The following is an 11,827-nucleotide window of genomic DNA, read 5'->3' as shown; positions in this document are numbered from 1 at the left end:
ACACAAACTAATTTACAATAATGTAAAATATGTCACTAAAGCAACTCAAAATAACGCCACCACACAACAAACAATCACAAATCCCCACCCAATCAAAGCAACATCCAGCGGCCAAGCCCCAGTCATCAGACTGCGGACAAAACACCAGCCTAGACTCCAAGAGATTTCATCAAACTAGTTCTAGCATGCCCCATGCAAAGACAATAAAGCTCTAAAACCATTAATGCAATAATGCTAGAATCAACATCAAATTGTAATGATAATAAAGTGATTTGAAAACCCACTTTATGTATTTATGGAATAATGATTAGAGCACTTCACTCCATGACCCTAATCGGCTAATCATACTAACACAAAGCTTAATTGTTTGTTTTTTTTAAACCACGTCTTTGTACTTTTATCAATATTACTAATCCACTTTTAATACTAAAGATGAATGAAAATACCTTTGTAGAGAGTTGAAGTTTGGCCGGTCGGAGAGATCAAACTAGTGGAAGAAATCGGCGTCGGCGAACGCAATGGCAACAATATGGGTTAGGGTTTGTTCTTGTTTAATTGTTTAGGTTGGGTTTATATAGGTGGAATAATTGTATAATTAGTGAAATATAGGGGGGGTATAGTAATTAGTGAAAGTAAATAAATATAAATAAATAAATAATAATATTATATATATTATATAATATATATATTAATATATATTATCATAATTTTAATTCCATGTAACCCATTGTATCATCCAAGATGCAATCGACTGATTACAAATGTGGATGGCCATTGACGCATTGGCAAAATTTAGTTTATATTTATATATATTACTCTTTCTTAGGGTTTGGAAATTTATATATACGAGATGATTGAGTTGTTGAATCTTGAACAACGTTATTTCAATTAATCAACCGCCTATTTGGTACCATGTATTATTTTATGCACAATTGTTTTATTTTTTTTTAAATAAAAATTTTTTTGAAATGGGCATTTCAAGTAGTGATGTTCATGGTTGAGCACATGTAAGGTAAACTTCAATCACATAGACAGCTGGTACCTATATTAGGGGCATATTTCATATTATGTATAGGGTTTAAGTAGTGTGGGGCTAAATTAAGAGCATCTTTTTTTTTATTTATATAATTAACAGCTATTGCCATTATATTAACACCCCCAATTACACAAATCCATTGCCAAATGCTGAAGCTTTTATCTTGCTGGTTTTTATTTACTTTTCTTTGTATACGGGCGGGGCGGGGTGGGAGAAAGGCATCACCCACCCCCGCCCCTCCCCGGGAACGGGGATTCACAACACCTCCCACCCCCGCCCCTATCCCCAAAAAAATCGGGCCTTCCCCGCCCCATATGGGGCGGGCGGGACGGGTCCCCGGAATTTTGGGGACTATTGCCATGCCTACTAATGTTTATAATATAATTTTATAATTAATTAAGTAATTATTTAATTAAGTAATCATTGCTTATACGTAATGTTATAATTAATTAAGTAATCATACTATAAATTTATATATAATGTTATAATTAATTAAATTTCTAATCATTTAATTAAGTATTGTGCTAATGTAGTAATTACTAATTTTTTATAATATAATGTCATAATTAATTAAAATCATTTAATTATGTGATCAACATTGTAATGTTATATGAATCATGTGATCATACTAAGTTATAATGGAATGTTATAATTAATTAAGTAATCATTTGTTTAAATATAATGTTATAATTATAAAATTTCTAATTATTTAATTAAGTAATGCACTAAATTACTAATGTAATGTTATAAATTTTAATTAATTAAATAATCATTTAACTATAATGTAATGATATACTTAGAACTTGATAATTGAAGTAAATCTATATATATATTATTCAATCAAATATACTATTTTATTAAAAAAATAATTCTTTTAATAACATTAACACTTTTGGTCATAATCCAATTGTACACTTAATTAATCAAAACTTAATATTATAATTAAAGTTTTTTATATGGTATAGTTTATAGTAATAATTATAACTGTATATTTATTTAATTAGGTTATTATAAAAATTTAACTTTTTCAATTTTAATTATTTTATATGTAAATTAAAATAGACCCCCCATTCTTTACATATATTTTCTTTCAGCCCAAGTTCCAAAACAGGGTACCCCTGCAAATTCCAAGCCGGTTACTCGTTGCAAGTTCTTTTTTTTTTTAGTTCTGGTTCTAGGTCCTCCACATGTAGGAACCGAAACTGGAACGCACAGTATCGGTTCCAAAAAAAGGAACCGACCTACCCACACAGTGTCGGTTCCGGTAGGTTCCGATTCCAGTTTTGATTCTACCCTCAGGTTCCAGTTCTACCCGCTACCCGTGCTCACCCCTAGTCTAAGAAATAAGCTTTTCTCTTTTTCGTTTTGGTTCCAAAAGATAGATGGAATCTTTTCCTTTTGGTCCTAAAGATAGATGAAATCTTTTCCAGTTTGGACCAACATATGTTAGCCCTTGTTTGCTAACTTGGCAAGAATTGGGGAGCACGAAATTGGCCTATATCATCTTCATTCTTGCTCATTTGTAAAGCAACCTTTGATATTTATTTTTGCTTTGCTTTGAAATTTTCAAAGAGTTTTTTTTTTCCTCGAAGGTTCACCTATGTTTAGGTGCCAAACTTTCATCATCTCTTATACTGATTGAATGGCAGCTGGAACTTGGTTCCATTATTTTGCTGGAGCGTGGCCTTGGCATGTGAAGCTTAGGTGGAGCTCAAGTGTTCTTCGAGTGTGTTCTTGGCTTGAGAGATCCTTGGAGGAACAAGACGTTAGATTTAGAGGGTGGTGTTTAGTGTAACTACAACAAGGAGTTCTCTTTGTTGTAGCTAAAGTCAACTTTGAACTATATCTTGTAATGTTTGTTGTTTAATGGATTTGCTTCAATCGACAAGGTCTTATGGATGTACGCTAAGATGGTTTTAGCCAAACCATGTGTATGATGGCGTGCTTTACATTTATTGTTTGATGATTGATTTGTGTTTAACTTGATAACCATTAAGCAATTTGGTAAACATTCCGATGCACTTTAAAAATGGGTACCTAAATGTTAACTAGAGTTCACCAACTCTACAAAAGACTTGAAATCGCAAAAATCAAGGTATTGAGCGATCTTACCATACCAAGCCCATGGAGCTTGCTTGAGGCCATACAACCCTTCTTGAGTCAACACTCATTTCAGGAAACTCTTTAGGAATAAATCCCTACAGCTGGTCCGTGAAGAAATCACGATCTAGCTCCCCATAGAGAAAAGCATTCTTCACATCTAGTTGCCAAAATTTCCGCCTTTGTATGCAGCCAAGGGGATAATTGTTCGAACTGTTACCATTTTAGCAACAGGGCTGAAATTTTCCTTGTAGTCTAGCCCATATTGCTGAGAAAAACCACTGCAACCAGACATGCTTTATGCCTGTCAATAGTACCATCAACTCTCTTCTTTAACTTGTAAACCCATTTGCTTGTAGTACAACAACATCCTCTGGTTTGCAAACAAGCTCCCTCGTAGAATTCTTGTGTAGAGCGATATTTCATCTTGCATTGCTTCTTCCCATTCAAGAATACCTTTAGCTTCACTGTAAGTTTAGGTATTTTCAGAAGCATCTCCTATAAGAAAGCATGACAAAACAGTACATGATTCAATTGCACTTCATGTCATTCCAATAATCAGGTTGCTTTCTTTGTTTCTGGATTCATACATTCCCATCCTTTCCTATGAGAGTCATAGCCAACGAAAATGCACTGTCTTGCCCTTGGGTCAGTTTAGTTTGATTATTTTTCGATTATGGACATAACAAACTGACCCAAAAACTCGAAAGTATCTTGCATTGGTTTAAGTCAGTACAGAACTGCAAAAGGAGATGATTTTGTCCCTGTCCATGAAGGAAACGATTTATGACATGACAGCAGTTTGAAGACGACTGCCCACAACTCTCTTGGAAGATTCTTATCATGTACCAAGACAACTCATGGTTGAGATGTGCCAACTTGCATTCGTGCTTCCCATTATGTTGTGGGGTTTGTAGGAAAGTCATTTGATGCTGAATCCCATGTTTATTGCAGTGTTCGAAGAATTCATCGGACAATATCTTCCCATTATCTGTTCGTAAGCACTTTATTGATACTCCAAATTCTTTCTCCACAAGCTGCTGGAATTGAATAAATTTGTAAGAGCTTCAGTTTTGTGTTCCAGAAAATGCCCCAAGTGAATCGGGAGAAGTCGTCCCCAATAACCATCATAACGGAAGCCAGTGTAGCTAGGTGTTTTTGTTGGTCCATAAGGTCTGATGACCAGCTGAAACGCAATAGAAGCCTATTCTTTGATATTGGAAAGGGAGACGAGGAGATTTTCCATATTATAGCTAGGACAATCACATTGTGGTTAATCTTCTTAAAATAGGAACACCTTCGAGGAGTTTCTTTGTGGAATTTTTAGCAACAATTGATACAACATGTCCCAACCGGGCAGCCAAAGACTTGCTCTTGATTCTGGCCTGTCTTTTCAACATATGCATCACTTGTAGACAACACATATAGTGATTCTTTTCTTTTCCCAGTAAATAACCATCAGCTTCAACATGTTTCAAATTTGAAAGAATTTAACATTATTTGGGCCGAAAAGACATACCTTCCAGAATCAGTTATTTGAGAAACCGATGCGAGATTCTCCTTAAGCCTAGAACATGATAAACATCTTCATGAGAAACACCTCCATCCTTCAAGTTGTCTGCCTTAACATTAAAAACCTCCTTTCCACCACAGAATGCAATGATTTACAGCTGTCACAATAACTCTTTTGTTGCTGTTGGACAACATCAGAAAGTAAAGAAGCATCTCCTGTGTTGCATGGGGAGCAACCAGAGTCAACAATCAATTCCTTTCTTTAATCATGGAACCATAGACATTTGTCTGTGCGTTTGTCTGGTGCACAACATATTGTCACATTTTCTGGTTGATTATAACTTCAATGGAGAAACATTGCTCCCACTTGGGTTCTTCAACTCCATTACTTTCATGTGCAATTTTTGCATCTGACCCTTAAGCTTAACACGATAATTGGTTTATATGGCCTGGTTTCCACACCGATGACCCACAACATTCGCACGGCAATCCCGCTTCAAATGACCCATCTTTTCGCATCTATAGCCTTTTGAATTGTTTTTGAATGCCCTTCTGTTTTGAATTTCTTGCTGTATTCAAGGATACTTTGATGGAAATTCCTTTTTTTCTTGATCCTTGGTATAAAGAACGTCCTCCCGTGAGATAGAGATTTGCTGCTGCCAGACATTGTTTCACCAATTCTTGTTGATTTGCTTGCAAATTCTCTAACCTATAATCGAAGGCTGATTTGCCCACCCTTGAACGAAGAAATAATAGCATAAACTCTTTTCGCAAGCCACGAATAAGATAACGACGCTGGCGTGAATCGCTAATGCGCTCTTGCGGATCCAATTCTGAAATTTGACACCAAATTCTTATTTTCAGAAAATAATCTGAAATTGAAAGATTACCTTGGGTCATTCCAGCAAGTTCATTATCCAAATCCTGCAACGCATCGTGTTCTTTGAGTGTTCAACCTTTCAAGTGTCTCGCACACTTGTTTTGGCGACTTTACATCACGAACATGATCCATGTACTCTTTACTGATTGAGATTCGCAGGCAACAATGCTTTGCCATACTTGATCTTCCACTTCCGCCACATCTCACATTTTGGGGAATGTCTTCTAGAATTCCGTTTCATCACCAAATACAAGTTCCCGCAAATACTGCCCTTGTAGATAAGCTTCCATGCCACTGCTTCCAATAATTAAATTGTTACCTACGTTTATCTACAAAATTTTGAGAAACACCTTCATTTTGAGATAACAAGAATATGAACACTTCACAAACCATAATAGAAGAGCACAGCTTCACTAAGCAATAAATTCAAAACACTTGGTGGAAAACCTAGCTCTGATACCATAACACAAATCTTAACGGCAAAACATTAACCAGACAAGAAAACTATTTTATTACTCAATGAGCATATATACATAAAAGCTGGTGTAGTCTAATTTAAGCTACATGCCCTATTTATAATAAACTAATAACAAACTTCCTAAAAGATCAACTTTTGACCAGGCAACTCATTACGTGCTCCTAAATTTATCACAGATAAAGACCATAAACTCCTAAATAAACTAAAACTAAAAACAAACTCAAGACTTATTCAACCGATCCTATAACTCAATATGTATTGTTGCACTCATTTTTGACACATTATGTAAGAAACCAAATAAAAATTAAGTTTTTTTTTTCAGAAAATTAAATTAATTTGTTTGAGTGACAGATGTACCAATTAGATTTCCCCCTAAACCCAGTTGGGCTCGTTTTCTTGCCACTAAAAGAAAAAAAAAATGAACACAAAAGTATGAATTTAGTAAATTGGGATTAGATAATACTTAGGGTGCGTTTAGTTATTTATTTTGGGTAGGTATTGGGGATAGTATGTATAATTGGATAGGGGAGTATAACGAGGTAAAATTTAAAATTTATGAAAAAGCCCCCAAGGTTTGTTAATTTAATAATACCCTAATAATTAAATATTATAAAATGACGAAAACACCCTTACCACCCGTAGTGCCAGATTCCGGCCACCACCGCCGGAATCTGACCGGAAAATGGAAATGGCCACACATAGCCGTCGGATCTGGACTGTTTTCGATCGATATGCCTTATCCACCACGGATCTGGCAGGAAAAGGCCAATCTAAGGCCGGATTTGGCCTTCGACGGCCAGAAAAACCATCTGACGGCCATTTCTTTGGCCATCGGTGACTGCCAGATCTGGCCATTACCGACAATTTTCGTGGTGTTGTGACTGTTTTGATAGATTTCGGCTACCACCAGCGGTGTTTCCCGGATCTGGCAAGTATTGGCGGGTGAGGGTGTTTTTGTTAGTTTTTAAACTTTTTTTCTGGGAGGTATTTAATGAAATTAATAAACTTATAGGGTCTAAAGTAATTAAAAAATAGACAAATATTTTGGAAATAACGTGCAAACAACATTTGAAGAATAGGATACAGAATATGGATAAAACCAATAAGCCAAACGCACCCTAATTTTTTTTAGGTTTTTTGGTTCAATTAGACTTGTTTGACCGAGTTTGACCGAAATCCTTTTCTCTTAATAAGGTTATCATTTAGAACTCTTATCAGTATCCTCCTTGAGGTTACAGCCAAGTGATGGTTTCAGTCAAATGTATAAAATCCTCAAGTATCTCCCTTGTTTTTTAATTACCTCAAGAACCTCCCTTCACCACGTTTTCTAACGGCAAACTCTGATAGAAATATAAGAAGTCCATATTGCCCAAGTTCATTCATTTTAACTAGGTCAGTTGCAATTAATGATTTCAGCCTAGAGTTACTGTTAGAGCCCGTTGGATCCCAACGTTAAGCCAATAATTTCAGTAAGTCTGGGATGCTTCCTGGTCATTTTTTCTTACTGTGTCTCAAGTCTCAACATTACTAAGTAAACCGACGTTCTACGAGGTTTGTAAAAAGCTAAATAGTTAATGGAAATGGCACAATAATTTGTCCATTTATTTCGTGTGTTAGAAAATGGTGATGAGGTAAGTCCTTGAGATAACTTAAAAACTCGGGGGAGATATTTGAGTATTTTTCATACATTTGGGTGAAATCCCAACGGAGGTTTATTATGTCAACCTCAAGAACTCTATAATTTTGAACCTATATTATTTGATTGTCGTTCATCACGCAATTTGCATAGAAAGAAATACAAAACCAATATCATTAAACTAACATATCGACTAAAGGCCTTTCTTAAAGAAAAAGATAAAATAAAAAGAGAGAACTCACCTCTTGATGGAAGAAGAGACGCTCCACGGGATGGAACTGAACCAAAATATGTCAAGAAGGTGTGGGAGAGGAACTCGTGGTTGAGTCGGAGTTTGGAGTGACTTTACTCACCTCTTGATTTCACTGAGTTCGTTGATGCCATGAAATCAGAGAGAGATATTGAGACGAAGATAATATATGTATTTGGGTTTAATAGCCTCCATTCGTATCATAATTTAATTAATGTATTAAAATAATAATTAGAATCGGCGTTGTCCTTCAATTCGTCAATTATGAGGTGTGGCCTTACTATTTATCATCTATGCTTACTGGGGATCCTCCAAGATGATGGTGACCGAGAATTCCAATAATATAATGAATTACTTTAGTATAAATCAATGCAATTTAGGAGCTCATTAAAAGAAACTTTCTCGTTTTACTTTCGTGTTACCGTAGGAAATTGGCCTTCTATATTGCAACTCACTTTCAAACAAGATACTTTGCAGAGTAACAATGGAGAATAAAACAAGAGAAAGAATACTAGACACAATACTTAAATAGAATTGAATTAATATTCTTGACATCAAACAAAGACCCAAACTTGATCTTTAATAGAAATAAAATGTTTAACGCTTAATTTCTTAAGCCTAAAGTAATGGAAGTAATTCAAATAAATTTCATGACTCTATAATTTACTACTCAAGATTCCACTAACATAAAAGTAGGAATTGACTCCATGACTCCACTAACATAGAAATAGGAAATTGACTTCATGACTTCACTAGCATAAAATTAGGAATTAATTAAGCATCACATTTCATCAGTTACTTCCATGGGTAACCTAGATGATTAAGACGAATTGGAGACAATATGGATACGTACATGAATTTAGAGCTAGTCAAGGACAGGTCCCAAGCGGGCTCGGGCCTGAGCCCGTTTGGGACTGGGAAGCAATTTTAGGACCCAAATCGGTCCCTAGGACCGATCTTATGGGCCTGCAAATTTATTTTTTCCCGTTATCTTTTTTTTTTATATATATATTTTAGGCGCAAATGACATTCTGTAGAGGGGTTTAGTAATTTTCAGGGGTATATTAGTAAGTTTTTAAAAGTTTAATTAATATTAAAAAATAATTAATTAATTAATTAATAGTTAATTTTAAAATAAATGTAATATTCACACATTCACACTTAAAAAATAAACAATTAAATATATTTTTTTATTAAATTATTCATCTTCATCGTCAACAATATTTAAATCATTAAAATCTGTGTTCCTGAAGAGTTCGAGTAGTTCAAGATCTTCAGGGTGCTGTTGTAATCTTCTCTCTGCATGAATCTAATCTCGTAAACACATTATCACTTCAATCGTCTTATGGTTAAAGAGCATCTTCTATCTTCAACAATCTTGCCACTTGTTGAAAATGCTGACTCGGATGCAATTGTAGAAATTGGCACAGACAAAATGTCATGTGCCATTTGGGCTACAATGGGGAATCGACTTTCATGTTGGTTCCACCATTGAAGCAAATCCATCTCACGTTTCTCCTTCATCGTCATGTAGGACAGGTCCATTTGTAGGTAACGATTCAGCTCATTTGGTCCATGTATGTACAAGCTAGAGTTGCTACTTCCGCCATGTTCCATATACGTCCACTTGTTCGATCCTTGGTGGAGGTCTGCATCAGGGTCCTGGTCATCTCTCCTGAACGTTCCACTTCCACTTACATTGTACCTGTTCTGATATAAAGAAAAAAGGTTTTCCAATTTTTGCTTAAAGTCAGTCAAATTAGACGTATAATCATGTCATAAATACTGGCCTATCTTAGTAATTATACAGTTAACTATGTGTAATTTAAACATAGGATCTACAACAAGGCCTAATCCATATAAGAATGAAATATCTAACCAATATTTCTCATATTTTTCTTCAATCTTTGAAACAATTTCTATTAAAACGTCATTATATCTATATTTAGCAAAAGTTTTAGAAATTTGAAGTAAAATATCTAACGCTAAATTAGTAATAGGATAATAGATACAACTTAATGTATTAGAAGAATCTTAAAAAAATTTAAGAAATTAATAAAAAAGTTCAGAAATCGCCCAATCATCATAGTTGACAACTTCCTCTGGATAGTTCTTCTGGTTGACGAAATCTATAATTTGTCTTGCGGTTGGCAAAGCTTTTTCCAACATCAAGTAGGTAGAGTTCCGAATAGGCATGTCCATACATAATTTCAAAGGTCAAACCGGTGGGTTTTCTTGCCTACAATATTTGAAATACTCCTGCCATCTTTTATTGTTACTACCGATGATAAATCTGATAATTATGCACACCCTCTCTATCTTCGAATGTATAGCATCTAAACTTGCTTTAACAATCAAATTGATGATGTGGCAAGCATATCTCTGATGAAAAAAATTTGCCTTCACCACGTAGATCCAATCTCTTTTCAAATAAAGAGATTGTCATGGTGTTAGTAGCTGCATTATTAAGCGTTAATGCTACAACTCTGTTAGTTAATAATAAATATTCTTGCAAAACTTCAAGAATTATAAAATAAATAGTGTTAGCACTATGTTTTTCATATAATAGTTTAAAACCCATCAAATTTTGTTGTAACCCCCAATTATGATCTAAGAAATGTATTGTGATATTTAAAAAATATGTTTTTGATCTACAAGCCCATATGTCTGATGTAAGTGCAATAGATATATTCCTAAAATTTTGAAATTATTTTTTAAGTTTATTATTTATTTTGTTATAAAGTTTTAGTATATCTTTTCTACTTGTACTTCTAGTAACAGGGGTATATGTTGGACAAAATGTAGTTATAATCATGTGAACAAAATAAGAATTTTCAGATAAACAAATGGGAGAGTCCGTAGCAACTATGAATCTTGCTATTTCTTCTCATGCAACATGTGCATTGTATTGTTATGTTGAGAGTTGAGGATTGTGGATTAAAATTAGGTTGACCTAATCCAGTTGAAGATGTTACAGATAGCTACATTACTTAGGGTGCTTCTTCTCCAAGTGTCGTCCCATCGTCGAATTCCCCTTCTCAACGCCAATAATGGTTTCACATAAATTACATACCCCACACGATTCTTCTCCCTCCCCATTTGTCTTTGGCCATTTTGATTTAAAAAAGTGTAGCCTTACATCGAACACGACCCTTTTTGACGGTTGGGGAGGGAGGGTTAGGATATACCCATGCCTATTAAGTCACGACTCGCTTGTGTTTGGCTGCACCTCATCCTGACCGAATGTGGTTGTTGACTTGCAGATGCTGCCTCTAGAGGAAATGGTGAAAATTGATTGAACCCTTCTATTTCTTCGGTGGATGGAACGTAAAACTCATTTGGAGATGATCCTCCGAATGCATCATTTCGAGAATCCATTATGAGTTTATAGTAAAATAATAAATAATTCAAATGAAAAAAATTAAATAATAATATGAATAAGAGATGATATTAAATAATAGAAAAAAGTGAATAATATAAATAAATAAATTATAAATATAAATATAAATTGAATGAAAATTTGATTGGAGATTTGGAGTAGTTGTAGCGAGATTGAGTGGTGTGGAAAAAATGAGAAATTTAGGGGATATTTATAGTGTAGTTGTGAGGAGGGGAAATTTAAAAAAAAAAAAAAAAAAAAAAAAATCGTTGGCTACTGCCAACGATCATGTGACCATTGGTTGCCAGCCAACGGTTATATAACTATTGGCAGCAACTAACAGTTATTGAACAAATTTTTTTAAATTTCATTTTAACCCTTACGATTTATGTTTATTTCAAAATTTATAAGGGAATTTATGTAATTATCTAAGGGGCTAAAAAAAAACCAAAAGGGTTTGGGCCCGGGCCTAGTGGAGGGACCGGGCCCTCCTCCTTAGGGTTGGTTCGGTTTTGGGACCAGGCCTACTAGGACCAGTCCTCTTTAGGACCAGGTC

The sequence above is a fragment of the Pistacia vera genome, unplaced genomic scaffold (genome assembly GCF_008641045.1).
Source record: "Pistacia vera cultivar Batoury unplaced genomic scaffold, PisVer_v2 Contig188, whole genome shotgun sequence".
NCBI lineage: Eukaryota > Viridiplantae > Streptophyta > Magnoliopsida > Sapindales > Anacardiaceae > Pistacia > Pistacia vera.
This window is presented reverse-complemented; position numbering follows the sequence as displayed.